The following is an 18,664-nucleotide window of genomic DNA, read 5'->3' as shown; positions in this document are numbered from 1 at the left end:
TTTGATAGAATAAATGCGAGCTATTCAATTTAACCTTGAAAAGTTTGATTGTGGAGTGGCTCAATTTAGGATAAGATTTTCAAATTTTGCTTCTAAATCTTTGATCTAAGAGGTAATCTAATGTTAACTTTGTCTTGATTGATATAAATTAGTATAGAGAGGTGTTAGTTTCTTATTTCTAAGGTTCTTTCTACATTAATAGCTTGGATCTTTGGACTAAGGATTAGAATTGCCTTATTATTTGGTATCAGAGCTTTTGGCTCTAGATCGATATATCTTTCCATTATTGCAATGTATTCTTCTCTTATTTTCTCGATTTCCATTTTTTTCTAGTTTTCTTGTCACATCCTATCCACTATATAAAATCTAAAAAAAAATGTCACTTCCAGTCCTAGTTATACAATTTTGTCTTCTTCAATGTTTTAGATCTATATCTGATCTACTAATTTGTTTTTTCAAGGTCTTCTAATTCAATTTCTTTCAATGTTAAATGTTGTCGTTTTGAAAATATGTAAAAAAAAATTGTGATTTTAGAGATTTCATGTTGAACTTTGTTGTTCATGAATTCAAGACAAAGAAGATGACTATCGGAAGCTACATTCAGAAGAGATCATTTAGATTTGAAGACAAATCTTCTTGAAGGAGAGGAGAATTATACAAATCAAGAAATAAGAGAATTGAATTAAATGAAGAAGTTGAAGAGATGTAATGGTTGGAAGTTGAAAAGTTATTTAGGCAACTCAAAAGTCATAAAATTAAATATTTAAGGAATTATGTATTTATTTAATGTTATGTTTCACTTATTATAGTAGTTAAAAGAGTATAAAATTAAATACTGCGACTTTTCATTTAATATTTTAATTAGTATAAATAGGGTTGTAAATTTCACATTTAAAATAAGAATTGGGATGAATGATATTTGAAAATTCTAAAATGTAGAATTTTGTTTTTGTGTGTTCTTCTTATAGAATGTACGAATATTTGGAGCATTCAAGTGAGAATTGATATGTCTTGCTTGTGGAGTGCTTTGAAGATCGAGAGTTGATGGGAGTTTTTAATTACTTTGTTCAATTCTTGGTTTCTTAGATCAACTAAATAACTTGAATCTAGCCCATCTTAGGGGTTGAAATCAAATCGATTTTGGGGCTATTGGGATCAAGTTCTTTGGGTCTTATTGTTTAACATAGTTCTTAGGTTCAATGCTCAAGGGTTTCTTATCACTTTGTATCAAAGCGTACGTTGCATCTTTGTGGCCTACTCTAAGATTGATTCTATCTTTTTTTCTTGCAAACTTTTAATCTAGTTTTTAATTTCATTCTATCATTTCTTGTCTTTTCATACCTTTATCTTATTTCCATGCTATTACGTTTTAAATATTAAAAAAAAGTTGTGAAGAAAAGTAGAAAAAAAAAGTTGAGAAGAAAAGTATAAAAAGAGAGAGAGAGAGAGAGAAGAAGAAGAAAATGAAAGTTGAGAAAAAAATTGTTCTTGCAATCATTAATACAAATTGTGTGATTAATCTTGAGTTTGTAGTCAAATTTTGCATAATTAAGTTATTACATTAACTCTTTCTATGTTTCTATTATTTCATAGGTCAATCGCATGATCATTTGAATGTCTTTTTAACTTTCTATCATTAATTGTTGAATACTTTCAAATCTGTTACTTTTAAACTTTCTTCTTATCTTTCATTTTCTTTCTTCTTGTAAATGACCAAATTTCATTTTATGACCTTCAACAAACTTTTAGATCAGCCTCTTATCTTCAACTTCTAAGAAGGATAATTCATCAAATTCATTTCTTAAAACCTTTCTATTTGCAAATCAATTTCTGTGTTCAGTTCATCTAAAAATTGTGTTTCCTTTTTGTTTAATTTTTTTTTTTTTTTTTTTTTGTTCTTTTTGTGGTTAGGTTCACAATTGTCTTGCCTTGCTTATATTGAATAACTCTCTATTTCAAGGATTGCATAGGCCCACCCAATATCCAAATAGCCTACCTTTTGTGTGTAAACACGAGTGTTCCAAGTGAACAAATGGTGAGTTGAGTGTGTGAGGTCCCTTTTAATCTATTCACTATGAATCAAGAAGTGGAAAATGTTGGGAAGATTAGTGAAGCTAGGAGAATAGAAGCACAAGGAGGAATAATTATTCGTTTAACTCAAGTAATTAATGACTTGACAAATCTGTATCCTATCTAATAGCTATTAGATAGGATAGAGGTAGCTTTAAGGAATCCTCGCCAAGGGGAAGTCTGGAACAAAGGAGTTGAAAATGAAGAGGATGAGGATAACGAAATCCTTTTAGCTGGACAAAATCCAAGAGGGAAAAGAGTGTTAGGCCAAGGTAGAAGAAGAGGAAGAAGAGAGGGAAGGGGCATGTTACCTGAAAGAAGGGTTGAAAGGGAGTATGAAAATGAAAGAAGAGAAGAAAAATGGATAGGAGGAGTGAAGCTCATAATTCCTACATTTGATGGGACAACAGATCTGGAGGAATATTTGTAATATGAGAGCAAAATTGAGCATGTTTTTTATTGCCATAATTTTAGTGAAGAAAGGAAAATGAAGCTTGTTGTAGCCGAATTTGTTGATTATGCGAGTGTTTGGTGGACATCATTGAAACTTGAATGGAAAAGAAGTTATGAAAAGCTAGTTGAATCTTGGAAGGAATTTAAAGCTCTAATGCGAAGGAGGTACATTCCTAAGCACTACATTCGAGAACTCAAGCAAAAGCTTTACTCTTTACAACAAGGATCCAAAAGTGTGGATGATTATTATAAGAAAATGCAAATTACCCTTATGAATAGAACCAATATTGATGAAGATAAAGAGGATACAATGGCAAGATTCCTTGCAGGAATGAACTGAGAATTGGCCAACCAAATGGATAGACAAACTTACTTTGATATGAAAAAGTTGTTACACTTTGCTGTGAAAATTGAAGGGCAATTAGCTTGGGAGAAGATGCACTTCAAGAGGTATGTTTCCTTTAAATCTACTTCTTTTTCTACTTCTACTTGGAAAAATAATTCAAATAGTAGAAGGGTGGATTTCAACCCTAAAGGAAATGTTGAGTTTGAAAAGAAAGATAAGGTTGAGAGCTCCAAAGGTAAAGAAAAATTAGATGGATCGAAGGAAGTCCGAGAAAAGAATCGAGACATAAAATGATGGAAATGTCAAGGGATTGAATATATTGCTCGTGATTGTCCAAACAAAAGAACCATGATTATTAAAAATGGTGAAGTTGTCATCAATGGAGGTGAAAGTGAGGAAGATGAGCTCATTGAAGAAGTAATTGAAGAAATTAAGAAAGAATTAGATGGGAGTAAATTGACACTTGTTACAAGGAGGGCGCTGTTGGAACTCCAACACAGTTTGGAATCAATTCTTTTATTACTTCACTTTCTTTACACAATTAGAATTGAAAAGATTTCAATCCTTGGTTACAATCTACAATTCTGTTCTTCTCTCAACCAGAAGATCAGAATTCTATTTCTCACTCAATTCTCTAACGAAACAGAACATGTCCCTTCCCTCCCACGCTAACTCTATTTAACAGCTTTTCCCGCCCAAATACAGCTGTCTTTCCCACCAAAACATGCGCACTAACTCTATTTAAAATCACGTGTTTTTTATCTAGTATTTTCTACACGTGCTACAGCCTATTCTTCCTTCTAATGTAAACTTGTTTAATAAGGGGTCTATCATTACTTCCCCCTTTTAAATTCACCTTGTCCTCAAGGTGAAGAGTTGGAAATTTTTCTTTCATTTCTTCATAGGATTCCCAAGAAGCTTCATGCTTAGGCAACCCTTTCCAGCTCACCAAAACTTCCCACTGTTCAGCCCCTGTCTTTCGGTATTCAACAACTTCTTCTGGTTCAGACTTCCATGTATAATTCTCATCAACAAACTGAATAGTATGTTGAATATTTTCATGCTGTCCCACCAATTTCCTCAACTGAGATACATGGAATACCGGATGAATTCGTGAATTCTCTGGCAACTGTAGACGATAGGCGACGGGTCCAATCTTCTCAATAATTTCATATGGCCCGAAGAAACGAGGAGCAAGCTTTTCATTCCTCCTACTTCTCACCGTAATCTGTCGATAAGGGCGAATGCGCAATAACACAAATTCTCCTACAGAAAATTCCACATCTCTCCTTTTTCGATCCGCATAAGACTTCATTTGCTCTTGTGCCAAGCGCAAATGTTCTCGTAAAGAAACCAGAACAATATCTCTTTCCTGCAGCATCTCTTCAACAGTAGAATTCTTAGATGGAGAACTTCCATAAGATATAAGAGTAGGAGGTTGCCGGCCATAAACAACTTGGAATGGAGTCATACCAATTGAACGTTGATAAGTCGTATTATACCAATATTCTGTCCATGGCAGCCATTTAATCCACTCCTTGGGTTTCTCATTACAAAAGCATCTCAAATATGTTTCCACCCCTCTGTTCACAACCTCCGTTTGGCCATCTGATTGAGGATGATAAGCTGTGCTTTTATTTAATTTGGTGCCCGACAAACGAAACAATTCAGTCCAGAATTGGCTAAGGAATACCTTGTCTCTATCTGATACAATAGATAAGGGAAACCCGTGCAATCTTACTACCTCCTTAACAAACAACTCTGCTACCAATTTAGCAGTAAACGGATGCTTCAATGGTAAGAAATGCCCATATTTGCTCAATCTGTCTACCACAACCAGAATTACCTCATACCCATTTGATTTTGGAAGTCCCTCCACAAAATCCATGGATATCTCACTCCATATAACCTGAGGTATCTCCAATGGAACCAGTAAACCAGCAGGTGATAGAGCCATTGTTTTATTTCTTTGACAAGTTAGGCACTCTTCACAGTGTTTTTTAATTTCTGCCTTCATCCCTTTCCAGTACAACTCCGCTGCTATTCTTTTATAAGTTCTCAGAAACCCAGAATGTCCACCAACTGCTGAATTATGAAAAGTTTCTAGAATTACTGGTTTCAAAGAAGATTGCTGAACCATTACCAATCGGTTCTTATACATCAGCAATCCTTTCTACAACGAATAGTCGTCTACTTGCAACTCATCTCCTTGCTCAAGCTGTCTTACTATCTCTTTATACTTAGAATCTTGAGTCACCTCTCTTTTAATCACATCCAAATCAACAGTGATCGGTATAGATAACCCAAACAACTGTACTTCCTCTGGTTTCCGTGACAGAGCATCAGCTGCTCTGTTTTCCACTCCCGGTTTATAGTCTACCTCAAACGAGTAGCCCAACAATTTAGCTATCCACTTCTGATACTGTGGTTGTATGATCCTCTGGTCTAACAAAAATTTAAGTGCCTTCTGATCAGTTTTGACTCTAAACTTCCCAATCAACAAATACGGTCGCCATCTTTGGACTGCTAACACAATAGCCATAAGTTCCCTTTCATACACCGGTCGACCTCTATCTCTCAGTGCTAATGTGTGGCTAAAATAGGCTAGTGGTCTTTTGTCTTGAACCAATACAGCTCCAACTCCATATCCAGATGCATCAGCCTCTATTTCAAATTGCTTATTGAAGTCCGGTAAAGCTAACACTGGTAAGGATACCATTGCAGACTTCAACCGGTCAAAAGCCTGAGTAGCCTCCTCAGTCCAACTAAATCCTCCTTTCTTTAATAACTGAGTAAGTGGTGCAGCAATAGTACCATAATTGCGCACAAATCGCCGGTAATATCCTGTCAATCCAAGGAATCCTCTAGTTTCTTTGACATTTGTAGGTCGTGGCCAGTCACAAATTGCTCTAATTTTCTCCGGATCCACTGCCACACCTTCTCCCGAAATCACATGTCCCAAATACTCAATTTTCTCTTGAGCAAACTGACATTTCTTCTGGTTAGCATACAGTTCATGTTGCCGCAGCACTTTCAACACCATTTCCAAGTGTAACACATGCTCCTCCTCATTTCTACTATAAACCAATATGTCATCAAAAAAAACTAACACGAACCTTATGAGAAACGGTTTGAAAATTGCATTCATCAAAGCTTGAAAGGTAGCCGGAGCATTGGTCAGCCCAAATGGCATGACTAAAAATTCATAATGGCCCTCATGTGTTCTAAAAGCCGTTTTCTCTATATCTTCATCAGCCATTCTAATTTGATGATACCCCGATTTCAAATCAATCTTGGAAAATAGAGTTGCCCCACATAGCTCATCAAACAATTCCTCTACTACTGGTATGGGAAACTTGTCGGGAATCGTGGCATTGTTTACTGCTCTATAATCTACACAAAATCGCCAACTCCCATCTTTTTTCTTAACCAACAGAACTGGACTGGAATACGGACTTATACTCGGCCTTATCACCCCTGAATTCAACATTTCTTGAACTAACTTCTCCATTTCCCCCTTCTGATGAAATCCATATCGATATGGCCGCACATTAATTGGTTCAGTCCCATCTTTCATATGTATATGATGCTCTATCTCTCTCCGAGGAGGTAATTTTTCTGGCCAATCAAAGACATCTTGGTATTGTTTGATCACTGAACTAATCAGTCCCTTGCTCACTGCTTCTGTGTTTAACAAACAATACTCCTCATCTCCTACTGTTCTCACTTGCAAGGATCTACACTCAATCAAGAATCCACTATCCCTTTCTTCCCAGTTTTTCATCATATTCTTTAGGCTGATCCTTGCCTTAGTCAAGCTAGGATCCCCTTTGATCTTCACCTCTTTTCCTTCAGCCACAAAGGATAGAGATAGGTTCTTCCAATCTACTATAGTTACCCCCAATGAGTACAACCATTGCATTCCCAAAATGACATCTACTCCTCCAAGTTCCAAAGGAAGAAAATCCTCCACAATCCTCCAACCATTCAACTGCACTTCTAGTTTTTCACAGATTCCTTTACCCTGAACAGCTGCTCCAGAACCTAAGATTACGCCATAGTGTGCAGTTTCTTTGACTGGTAAAATCAATTTCTTAACTAGTTTTTCAGACACAAAGTTATGTGTTGCTCCGCAGTCGATCAATACAATCACTTCTTCTCCCAGCAATTTACCTCTCACCTTCATAGTGCCAGGATCATTGAGACCAACCACCGAGTTGATTGATAATTCAACCACTGTGGTTAAGTCCCCATTGACTTCTGGGTGGCCCAAATCTTTCTCCTCTTTTTCTTCCTCAACGATTTCATATTCATCTTTCCCTTCGGTTATTACAAACATCCTCAACTCACGTTGTTCCTTCAATCTACACTTATGATCTGCAGAATACTTCTCATTGCAACGAAAACATAAGCCCTTCTCTTTCCGAGCCTGAAATTCTGCATCAGGTAGCCGTTTATATGTTCCCTCCCTTCGATTTTCATTGGATGCCTGACTTCTCAAGGTTATGGTTCGAGTGGAAAATGAAGAATTTCCTTTAATGTCTCCTGCTACTCCTCCCGGATTTATTTTCCCATTGCTAGCAATCTGATTAGACAACTTACCCCCTGAGTACCCACTCATTTTCGCCTCCATTCTTACTATTTCTCTATTTTCAACCATTTGTGCCGCTTCCATCATTTCTGCTAAACCCTTCGGTCGACAGAAAACAACTTCTGATCTAACCCACGGCAACAGGCCATTCATAAAAGTATCTTCAATCACCCATTCCGGCAATTCATTAACTGGAGCTACCATTTTGTCGAACAAATTTATATATTCCTCTACAGATCCCTCTTGTTTAATTCTCAGAAATTGCCCGCCAATAGTGCCATCTTTACTGGACCGAAAACGTATTAACAACCTCTCCTTCATATTCGACCAACTAACAAATTTATTTCTCTCCTCTTGAGATCTATACCAATTCAGTGCTGGACCATCGAAACTAATGGTCGACACCAACATTTTTTCAGACTCCGTTAATCTATGAATTTGAAAATACCTCTCTGCTCGGAACAGCCAAGAATCGGGATCCTCTCCAGTGAAAACGGGCATCTCGATCTTTTTAAATTTGTTTCGGTCAGAGTATCCTTCATCGCAGTCGATCCTCCGTTCTCCTCCTTCGTTTCGGTGATTCCGATCCGATTCATTCATTCTACTGGAGGACGCGTCGCTTTCTTTCCCTTTCGCTTTTTCAAAATCCTTCACGGCGGGTTCTGTCGCTTGCCCACTCATCATTGATCTCTCCTTCGAACTCGTCTCAATGATCGTGAACAAAAGCTGCTGCTGTTTTTCCGACTGAAGACGCATTAGATCGATGCTCTTCGCGATTTCGGCTAATCCTCCCTCAATCGCCGGCATTTTACTCAACTCTTTCTTCATTCCGGCAATCTCCTGGTCGATGTATTCCAGCCGTTCTTCAATGCGGGTCTGCACCATCCCTCCCGAATCACGGCTCTGATACCAAAATGTTGGAACTCCAACACAGTTTGGAATCAATTCTTTTATTACTTCACTTTCTTTACACAATTAGAATTGAAAAGATTTCAATCCTTGGTTACAATCTACAATTCTGTTCTTCTCTCAACCAGAAGATCAGAATTCTATTTCTCACTCAATTCTCTAACGAAACAGAACATGTCCCTTCCCTCCCACGCTAACTCTATTTAACAGCTTTTCCCGCCCAAATACAGCTGTCTTTCCCACCAAAACATGCGCACTAACTCTATTTAAAATCACGTGTTTTTTATCTAGTATTTTCTACACGTGCTACAGCCTATTCTTCCTTCTAATGTAAACTTGTTTAATAAGGGGTCTATCAGGCGCTTCTTAGTGCTCAAGTTAAGAAAAATGATATTGAAGATCAAAGAGAATTTTTTCCACTGAAGGTGCTTAGTTAATAGGATGTCTTGTAGTCTTGTAATTGATAATGGAAGTTGCATGAATGTTAACAGTACGTTTTTTTATCAAAGAACTGTAAATTCCAACTCTTACAAGCTTCAATGACTCAATGATAGTGGAACAATGAAGGAAGTTTCTCAAGCTTTGATTTCTTTTACCTTGGGAAAGTAGACGAAGTCCTATGTGATGTGCTACCTATGCATGCTGGAGATATCTTGCTTGGGAGAGCGATAGTGCTTCTAGCCTCTTCGTCTTCGTCTCTCTCAATCCCTTTCTCCTCCAAATCTGTAAATAACATATGTGGAAGAGAATTTTTATAGGAGAACTCTCGACACTTCACGATAAGCGTCAAGAGTTTCCCAACATTCTTGATGTGATGTCATTAGTAACACGTCATGAGTGCCCACAAAACTCCCGACATGTACATGCGTGGCATTGGGATAAACACAATCATAATTTAAATGATTTCTTTCTGTCGATGCCATGCACGTACAAGTTGGGAGTTGTGTGGGCCCTCCCGATGTGTTACTAATGATGTCGAGAATGTTTTCCTATTTCACGATGCATTGCAATCGACATTGGAGAGTTGTAGTTCTTTCGACTTATGTTGCGGAGCAGAAGAGACCTTATCTCTCGACGTACTAAAGAAGCGTGGGATATAATCATTTTTTTGTAGTGTACATACTCTACCTCTATGGTGGAGTCAACAATACATGCTTGCTTGATAGTTCTCCAAACTACTAGCTCCTCCGTTAAGAGTGAACACTGAACCTGAAGTAGATTTCCTATAATCCTCATTAGTTTGAAAGTTAGAGTCTTTGTATGTAAGAATCAAATCCTTAGAAATATACACAATCATGTAGTCCCTTGTTCTTTTAAGATACTTGAGGATAGTTTTAACGGTAGTCTAGTGAGCTAATCTTGGATTAGATTAATATCTATTAATTATCCCTATTGCACAATGTCAAGTCATTTACATAACATCACATACATCAGGTTGCCAACATCTAATTCATAACATTATTTTTGAAATTTATCCCACAAACCAAAAAAATTATAAATATAAACATTTATAAAAAGCCATAACTAAACATGTGCGTGTTTAAATTATAAACTCATTTTTCAAGATTTTTTCCAGAAACAATTGATTTTTCAATATCATTCTTTTTTTTTTCTTTTTTAAAACCACCTTATTTCTCCGACTAAAGAAGAAGTAAAATTAGACCCACAAGGCAGGGAGGGGATGAGGATGCCACTCCCCGTCCTAGTCCCGCTACCTCATTCCACATCCCCACGAATTTTACTGCACAAAATAGGGTGGGGATTCCCCACTTTTGTTTAGTTTCTTTTTGTTTTGTTTTTATAAATAAATATAAATATGGATGGATGGATGGACATACTTTTTCCTTTCGGGACGAGGCCAGAGTCGAGGTCGAGAATATATTCCCCGTCCCCAGCCCCGAAATGTAAATGGAGAAAAAATAATCCCTACTTCCTCCCCATTCCTGTGTATTCAGGAATTCCCGCCATGTTCGAGACGTCCTCGTAGAGTTCTCCAAGTAAAATAAGTGATATTTTATATTTTTAATAATTCATAAATAATTTTACAAAATAACGAAAACGTCAAATGCTGACTTCAATTGTAATCGCGGGTCCGCTAAAAATTCCTATTCCTACGCAAACCATTTATAAATGAAAAAGAAAAAAAAAGCATAAGCATAAAAGATTCCAACAATATTCGCTCCATTTCCTCCCACCTCCAAATTCTAATTTCTCTCGTCTTACCTTCGCCTTTTCATCTCCTTTTTCTCTGCATTTTCAATTCCTTTAACTCTTCCTTCTCTTTCAACAACTCATTTTCTTCCTTTTGTTTGTTGGGGTTGTATCGTTCATCTTTTAGCTGAGGTACCACTATTAATGTTTAGCATTCTTTTGTTCAATTCTAATGCGTTTGGTTAGTTAACAGATGGTACATTTGTCTGAGATTCTACCTTGAACCCCCGCTTTCTTTTTCTTTTGAATTAGGTCATTAGTTTGTGAGTTTGTAATGAAGTTGTAATAGTTTGACTTTAGTTGATTTTCATGACTCAAATTTTCCTTGGATTTCTTATGCTCTTGGGTCTAGATGCTTTGAATCTGTTATTCAACATTTCAAATGACCAAACTTTGGTATTTTGTTGTTGATAATAAAACGGTTGGTTCAGCTAACCGTGTAAATCTATGTGTTCTTTTGTTCTAGTTTTTTATTCTTGTCAATTTGATTTTGTCCAAACATTTTCAATGTTAGAGACGTGATGATATTATGGAGGAATAGAATATGCTGGTGTTTGGTAATGTAATGATCGGTCTGCTGGTCTGCAACTATGAGAAACTTTTGTTTCTATAAAGTTGCGAATAGTGGACCTTTTCTTGAGGTTTCTTTAATAGCTCGCTGCATTTGGTTGATGTGATCAGTATTTTCAAGGTTTGTTAGGTTTATGTTCGTTCTTATAAGGTTCTGGAAGCCCAGAGGTGTTCTAATGTTGAATGCTTTTCTTACGATGCCAAATCAGAGGCCAACCTTTATGCTTCTCGTACTCTGGATCCGGCAACTTTGTGCATGCTATGATCTTTTATGGTTAATGCAGTATTATTGAGAGCATGAACTTGAAGCACTTGAAAGAATGGGTTGGTTTTCTTCTGCAGATGGTTTTAGTGCATTATGGTCTATGGATATGAGGGTATTGTGAGATATTGTGCGATAAAAAAATGCTAAACTAGCATAAAATTCCAAACACAGAACATCAAATTATTTACATTTCTTTCAATTGTATTTGTTTTCATAACACCAAGATCTATCACGAGAAACCTGACTAATTTCAGGACAAACAATTAGAAGAAAGAATCACCTTCAAGGTAACAAATTCTTACACTAAATCCTTGTAGCAATCTTATGTGTATACCATATACACACTAACGTTAACCATCCCCTTCATCAAGCTAGAAACCTTTCCAAGCATTAAGAATTTCATGGAAGATTTCAGCTATTAGATCCCTGTCTGCATTTTGCAGAAAGATATTGAATTCATCTCGGATGTCGAGTATCTTACCAAACTTCACGAGATACTGCATGCAGCTGGTCTTCAGTTTTGGCAATTGATAAAGAGATGCATTCTGTAGTCTTTCAAGAACATTCTTGGCATCAATATCTTCTAGCAGACTATCGTGGCAGGCTTCTTTTAGGTCATCTATGTCATATTTCTCAGCTGCATGAAGAAGTGCCAGTCTATGGGCTAGAAACTCTTCATGTTGGATATTACCATACATGTAATTAAGAAAAGCCTGACAAGCTTCAAAAGACATATCAGAGATGTTTAACGTAGATAGTTCCTTTTCTTTCAGGTCATGTGAAAACATGCTGTGGAAAACAGGTGACCGTGAAGCAAGAATAGCACGATGGGCTCCAACACTTCCATCAGAAGCATTAATTATGATATCAGTGTGGATGCTTTCCTTCAACATTCGACCCAATGAAATAAGAGCTCTTGAATTTGATCGTTGTCGTGTCGATCCATCCGCCCAGATAGAGGAAGGTTCCCCACCCTGTCAGTAATTTGACAACAATGAGTCCAAAAAGGAGCTAAATTGGTGTCCAAATCCTTCTTTCTTTAACACACTACTTTTTTTTTTCTTCCAGGCATAACTTTTGTCAACTACTTCATATGGCTTGTTTTTAACTATGATACTTGGATTCTGTTATTATAGTTAACCCCACAATCATCTTTGGAAGAAATATGCTATGCAATAGGAACAGAGGAATATTTATATGCTTACCTCTGATGATGCAATCTTCAAATCAAGGAATTCTACGTCAATGATGAACTTTCCGGTTAATGGAACTTCAATTTGCCAAATAAAGTCGTTGTTTTTAAGCTGTTTGTCTATTATTTCTGCATGGATGTGGATGTGGTAACAATATTGGTCATTCGAAGAACTGAAGGTCATCAAGAATAAGAAACAAAACTCCAACTGCTCAATCAAATGTCTTAACAGAGGTTAGCCATGTCCACGATCAAATAATATATGACATCTAGTTATCAGGAATAAGACATCTAGATCTCAAGTATTTGAACTTATATTCATGAACCAGAACCGTACAGATATAATTGATAAGACACAGAGGTTAGCCATGTCCACCACCAAAGAATAAAAGACATCTAGTTATCAGGAATAAGACATCTAGATCTCTAGTATTTTAACTTATATTCATGAACCAGAACCGTAAAGATATAATTGAAGGCGAATGTCTTATCAAAAACAAATAACTGCTCCTTGAAAAATGTACAGGAAATGAGAAGAATGAAATTACCTGGATGAGTCAAAGCCTTCCGATCCCCTGCAAAGGAGACCACTCGGATGATGAAAGATACAATCGGAGGATTATCCCTCGTTAAGCTCGATATTTCTGGGTATAATTTAACGTATAAAAGCTTGTTTTTTTCCACCGATAAATGCCTTCAATCCAAACAAAAGTATTAGAAATCTATACCTCTCCAATAAGAAGGGGGGAAATAGATTATTATCATTAACTTTCATTCTCTCTTTCAAAGAAATGGTTGGATAGAATCTTATTCTCATCTCTCTTTCGTGACCATATACAAATCAATTTCTCATATTTAAGCACATTTCACAAAAATTGTAGCTTTAAAACGAAAATAAAGAGTAATTTTACCATTTCCACATGCCGATTTTGAAAGGATCGGATTTGCGGTAGGTACAGGAAGCAAGATTTTCGATCCTCCATTGGGCAAGGCGGGATGTGGTTTCTACTCTATAAGCTGATTCACTCATCCTAGCAAACGCGAGGGCTGCTGTGATTTCATGGATGCAACCGAAGATACCATCGAGGAAGTGCTCTCCGGACTTTCCCAGGTTGGCAAATTCTGCAGATATTACTCATAAAAGTTTGTACAGCAAAGCCTGTAAAGACAAAAACCTCTCTGCTTTCTCTATCTCTTGCTTCTCTCTACTGCTTACTGATCAAAGCATGAGAAGCTATGAACAAACAAATACAAAATAACGTTGATATTTGGTGTATTTATTGCTTATATTATCGTGAAAAATTGACTCTTTCAGTGGTGCCCAACACGCCAAGATTTTGGCGATGCTTTACGCCATTGATGTTGAAGGTTTGATTTTGGGAAGAGGGTTTTGCATTTTGTTTGATAAGACGAAATGGGTTTGTTTAAAAATGTTTGTTGGCTTACACTGCACTTAATTGGGTCGTGGGTAGTTGGATCGTATGCTTAATGGATCATTCCATTTATTGGTGCTCTAATTTTTAGTTTTTATATTAATATACGTAAAATATATTGTACATATTGTTTGTTTTTTCAGGTTTATTTGGCTTGGTGGCTTGGTGTCTGCTCCTTCAAAGCAAAGTATCTACCCGATCCTTCGGTGGGATTTATTCGTAATTTCCGATTGTTGATTGTTGGTGAATCAAGGAAACACAAGAAATAAGAAAAGCCCACTCTGCTTTCATGGACCCCAGTCATGGCCATGAGGTATGTAATCTTTTCTTTATTTTTTTCCTGAAATTATATTTATCTTCTTCCTGTCCTTTTCTGGTGGCCAATGATGGTCTCTTGACGCTCACAAAGCCTCCACAAAAGGCAACCATTTTCCTTTCTTTTATCTAACCATAGTAGAGATTCCAACCTTACATTTTTAGATGGATAGTACATGCTTGCCAATAGCTAAAACTAGATTGTTGAGGAAAGTTCTCTTATTTTAGTATTTACCAGAGAACCAAAGGTTGAGATGGTTTTTTTTTTATTTTGTACTTTTGAAATAATCATTTTAGTTCTTATATTTTTACTTCGATTTATAATCTCCTCTTGTATTTTACTTTGATTTATAATCTTTGAATTTTCAAAATACGAAAGGTCTTAAGTGGCACATTAAAAAATATAAAAGGTAAAAAAAAAAAGTTTAAAAAGATAGGGATCAAAATGAACAAAAGTATTAAAAGTAAAAAACAACCGACTGTACACATCTTGAAAATACCATTATTTTAATGAAAAAAATGATAATAGTGGTGTTTAAGTCTAAATTAAATTACTATGAATATCTAAAAAGTAAATTTAAAAGAAATGTATGATAGAATGTCAGAAGTTTTAATGTGTGCCTAATAAATCTTGTAACTTTAAAAGTAAATAACTTTGTAAACTTGATATATCTTCATAATTGATTTAAATATATTAAACTTAAAATTGAATGTCATGATCTTATAAAACAAAAAATTATAAATTCTAGAACAATCTAATGAAATACTTATTCAACACTATTTAAAATTGAAACTTATTATTCAACTTTAATCAGAAAAGTTGGAACTTAATTTTAAAAATATTTAATTTTTACTATAAACTTGGACACTAAACGTAAACAATTGTGGCAAGCTTTTACCCTCATTTCAAGTTCTGCTAATTTACCCACTGATTAATTTTAATAGAAAGCCATATTTATAAGCTTATTAATTTCAATAACAAAATTGTAACATTTTAATTCAAGATTATGATTACAATATTCATCTAAGCATCATATGTAATTGATAAAAATGAAAATTTTAAGATTAAAATTGATGGACATTAGATCAAAATTTGTTTAGCTCGTAGAATATATGATTTCAATGACTTATTTTGAGAATTAATCAGAATGGCTTTGGATTAAAGTGTGGATTAGGTTACCTTACTTTTTTCCTTTCCACTATGTTTTCCATAAGAAAAGGAAAGTAGATTAGGATCTCAAGGAATTCCAAGGATTCTTTTTAATAGACATTTTTTATTTGATCTCTACAAAGTTATAGAAGAGTCTTGGAGACTTGAGCAATAGTTAATTTAGTTTAATTAATCTTTTGGCCATATTTATTATTTACCCCTCGTGAGAATATTAAAAGTTAGGAATGAGAATATGAGAATTGAGATTCCTTTTTATGTCATTTAATGGGAAACATTTGGCACTGGAATTAGATTACTGTTCCTATTGCTTATTTTTTGTATTAGGAAAGTTAAAGGAACATAAAACTACAATTTTATGAAAATACCCATTAAAAAAAGATGGGTAGCATAACTTTTTGGAAAGAAAGAGCAATTATGTAGGGTGGAGGAGGACATCATTTGATTTTAATTGTTAGTTTATTTAATAATTATGGGTAGAGTAGAAGAGTGGATGAAAGTGTCAAGTGATTATAAAATAGCTTTGTAAGGTCCTCCGTAGAATAAGGAGAGAGATTAAAGAGAGTTTTGATTGAACAAGACTCTCTCTCTCTGTTTTTTTTTATACGTTATAATTCACAATTTTAAATAATATTACCATTCAAATAATGGAGTAGAGTTGAAACCTAGGATAGAAATTACTATTAAACCATCTCCAAACTAATAATAAATAATTAAACAGACAAATAGTAGACGAAAATGATTTTTTTGTTTATTTATTTGGGTAATCCAAATTCAAAAGCATACTTTCTTTTTCAGGAAGTGCAATATGGTGACGTAAATTGTGGTTTGGAAAATTATCTAGGAAGAGTGATGGGTTTGTTTAGCTCATCCATAAAACCATAAACAAAGTGTACAGAGGAAATTTATCTAGGAAGAGTGATGGGTTGGTGCTTTTTCTTGCATCTTTCATTTTTGCTATGCTAGTATGTATGGTTAGATTTTAAAATCAATTGATGATTAAGAGGAGTAGATCGTTTATTATCTTATAAGGAACGTGTCTCGTTAATTTTTCTAACGTGGGATTCTTAACATCTCAATATAAAAATTGTCGATCGAAAATCAAAGTTAAGCCTTGAAAATATAAAATTGATTATTAATATGTTAGGTGTGTAAGAGTGAAGAATAAAGGAATGAGAAAGTGGGACATGGGAAAGGGAGGAATCCTATGGAATCTAGTTTAAGCTGAAGAATCCTAAATTGCCAAGATTAGAAGCAACTTCCAAAGGGGATATCCAACACACTCATCCTTTCCTTGTTATACAAAAGGACCCATTTAATATTGTTGTATGGTCCCATTCCATTTTATCATCTAAAATCTAAAATCTAAAATCTAAAATCTAAAATCTCTATCTCATCCATGCACTTGTATTTGTGTCCTGTTGTATTGAGTCAAATCAGAAAGACAACACTGTAACCAACTTTGAAGGACGTGGTGTTATCGTTTTCTGTACGTGTCTTGATGTTAATTATTTATGAGGGGCCATAGATTGGAATATGAGAGGAAACTAAGATCAATAATTCCTTTCAATCAAAAGTCTTTTGTTAGATGAGCTACTTAATTCCACCCTTCAAAGTTCAAAAACTTCCAACTTTCAAACTCCTTCCTTGCTTACATTTTTGTTCATTTAATTTATTGTCTTGGTTTAATTTGTTTTCATGTTTTTATTTTGTTGTGTCAAACTTGGGCGTTAGGAATTTTCAATTTTTCTTTTTTCTTTTTTAAATTCATATATTTGTTATCCCTCCTAATTTTTCAAGATTTGAATTGTTTGTCACATTCAAGAAAAAGAAAAACAAGTTTCTCAAAGTAACTACCTCTATTTTGTTTCTGGTTTTTTTAAAATACTTTTCAATTTTTCAATTTTTCAATTTTTTTTTTATAAAATTATAAACACCTCTTAGTTGATTGGTCAATTTTGGTAAAGTCAGTTATTTTCTTGTTCATGTGATTTTTGAATTTTGCGTGACTTCGATTTTTCTTTCTTTCCGTCTTTTCTTCTCTTTTTCTGCAATTTTGTTTTCCTTTCCATCTTATTTTTTCTCTTCTTCTTTTGCAATTTTTCTTTTATATTTTTTAGAAATCATGATGTTTGTTTTCAATCAATTATAAATCTTGTCAAATCTAAACGATATTGATATAAGATCGTGTACCTAATATAAAAGATCTTAAAAAAAATCGTTGGGTATTAGTATATGATTGTGTACCAAATATAAAAGAATTTGTACCAAATATATTAAATATAAAATATTTATATTTGGTACACGATTTGAAAAAAATCGTTTAGATATTGGTACATGATCGTTGAGATTTGGCTGCGGAGACATTTTTGGTATTTTTTATTGTAGACATATGAGATTTTTCTGTTTTTGAAATTGTTCAATATTTTGTTTGATTTGTTATATTTTTAAAAATATCTCTATTTGATTTTAATTTTTAATTTTTAGAAATTAAACATATGAACACTTATTGTACTTGTAAATTTTTTTACAAAAGAAAAAAAATGTTAGTTTGAAGGAGACTGCAAACAGCTTTGTTGATAATCTCCTCCCTAAATTTGAGGCAAGGATTCATGTGGGTTTGAGCCAACTTCAAAGAAATTAAGGAGAATGGGTGAGGGAACTAAGAACCTCAAACAACTCTTCATCCTTTGTTGGGAGAGACAAAATAAGAACACCTAAAATTGTATTTACCTAACTTTCATGTCTCTATAGTTTCCTATTTATGGAACCAAATAGTTAAGTTTAAACCTTATTAGTTTAATTAATAGAAAATTATTAATTGTTTGAATAATATTCTTCAGATGCATTTATTCTCTTATATCTCATAGTTTTAATTTGAATTTCCTTTGTCTTAAATTGTAAATCATAGTTTTAATTTGAATTTCGCCTTTGTCTTAAATTGTAAATCATAGTTTTAATTTGAATTTCCTTTGTCTTAAATTGTAAATCTACTTAAATCATATTCGAATACATTAATTCTTTCCTGCTAAATGGTTTTAATTTAAATCCCATTCAAACTAACTAACTAAATATATATATTAATTTTCTACTAATTGTATCTAATACAATTGGTATATGTTTCCATGGTTTAACACATAA

General features: G+C 34.5%; 1 long non-coding RNA gene across 7 annotated transcripts; it reads left to right on the top strand.

The window, feature by feature from the left end:
• The first annotated feature begins 10,229 nt into the window (after window positions 1–10,229).
• Window positions 10,230–18,290, top strand: LOC103490180 (uncharacterized). 7 transcript variants are annotated; one of them, XR_007823526.1, is made up of 6 exons: window positions 10,230–10,712; window positions 11,095–12,841; window positions 13,134–13,255; window positions 13,561–13,718; window positions 14,184–14,353; window positions 18,060–18,290. It is a non-coding gene; the product is annotated as an uncharacterized LOC103490180 (long non-coding RNA). The 7 variants fall into 7 exon arrangements; XR_007823518.1 differs by lacking the exon at window positions 18,060–18,290 and adding an exon at window positions 16,322–17,391; XR_007823522.1 differs by lacking the exon at window positions 18,060–18,290 and adding an exon at window positions 16,671–17,386.
• The last annotated feature ends 374 nt before the right edge of the window (window positions 18,291–18,664 follow it).

The sequence above is a fragment of the Cucumis melo genome, chromosome 1 (assembly GCF_025177605.1).
Source record: "Cucumis melo cultivar AY chromosome 1, USDA_Cmelo_AY_1.0, whole genome shotgun sequence".
Classification (NCBI taxonomy): Eukaryota; Viridiplantae; Streptophyta; class Magnoliopsida; order Cucurbitales; family Cucurbitaceae; genus Cucumis; species Cucumis melo.
Note: the sequence above shows the minus strand (reverse complement) of the source record. Positions and strands in the feature narration are given on the sequence as shown.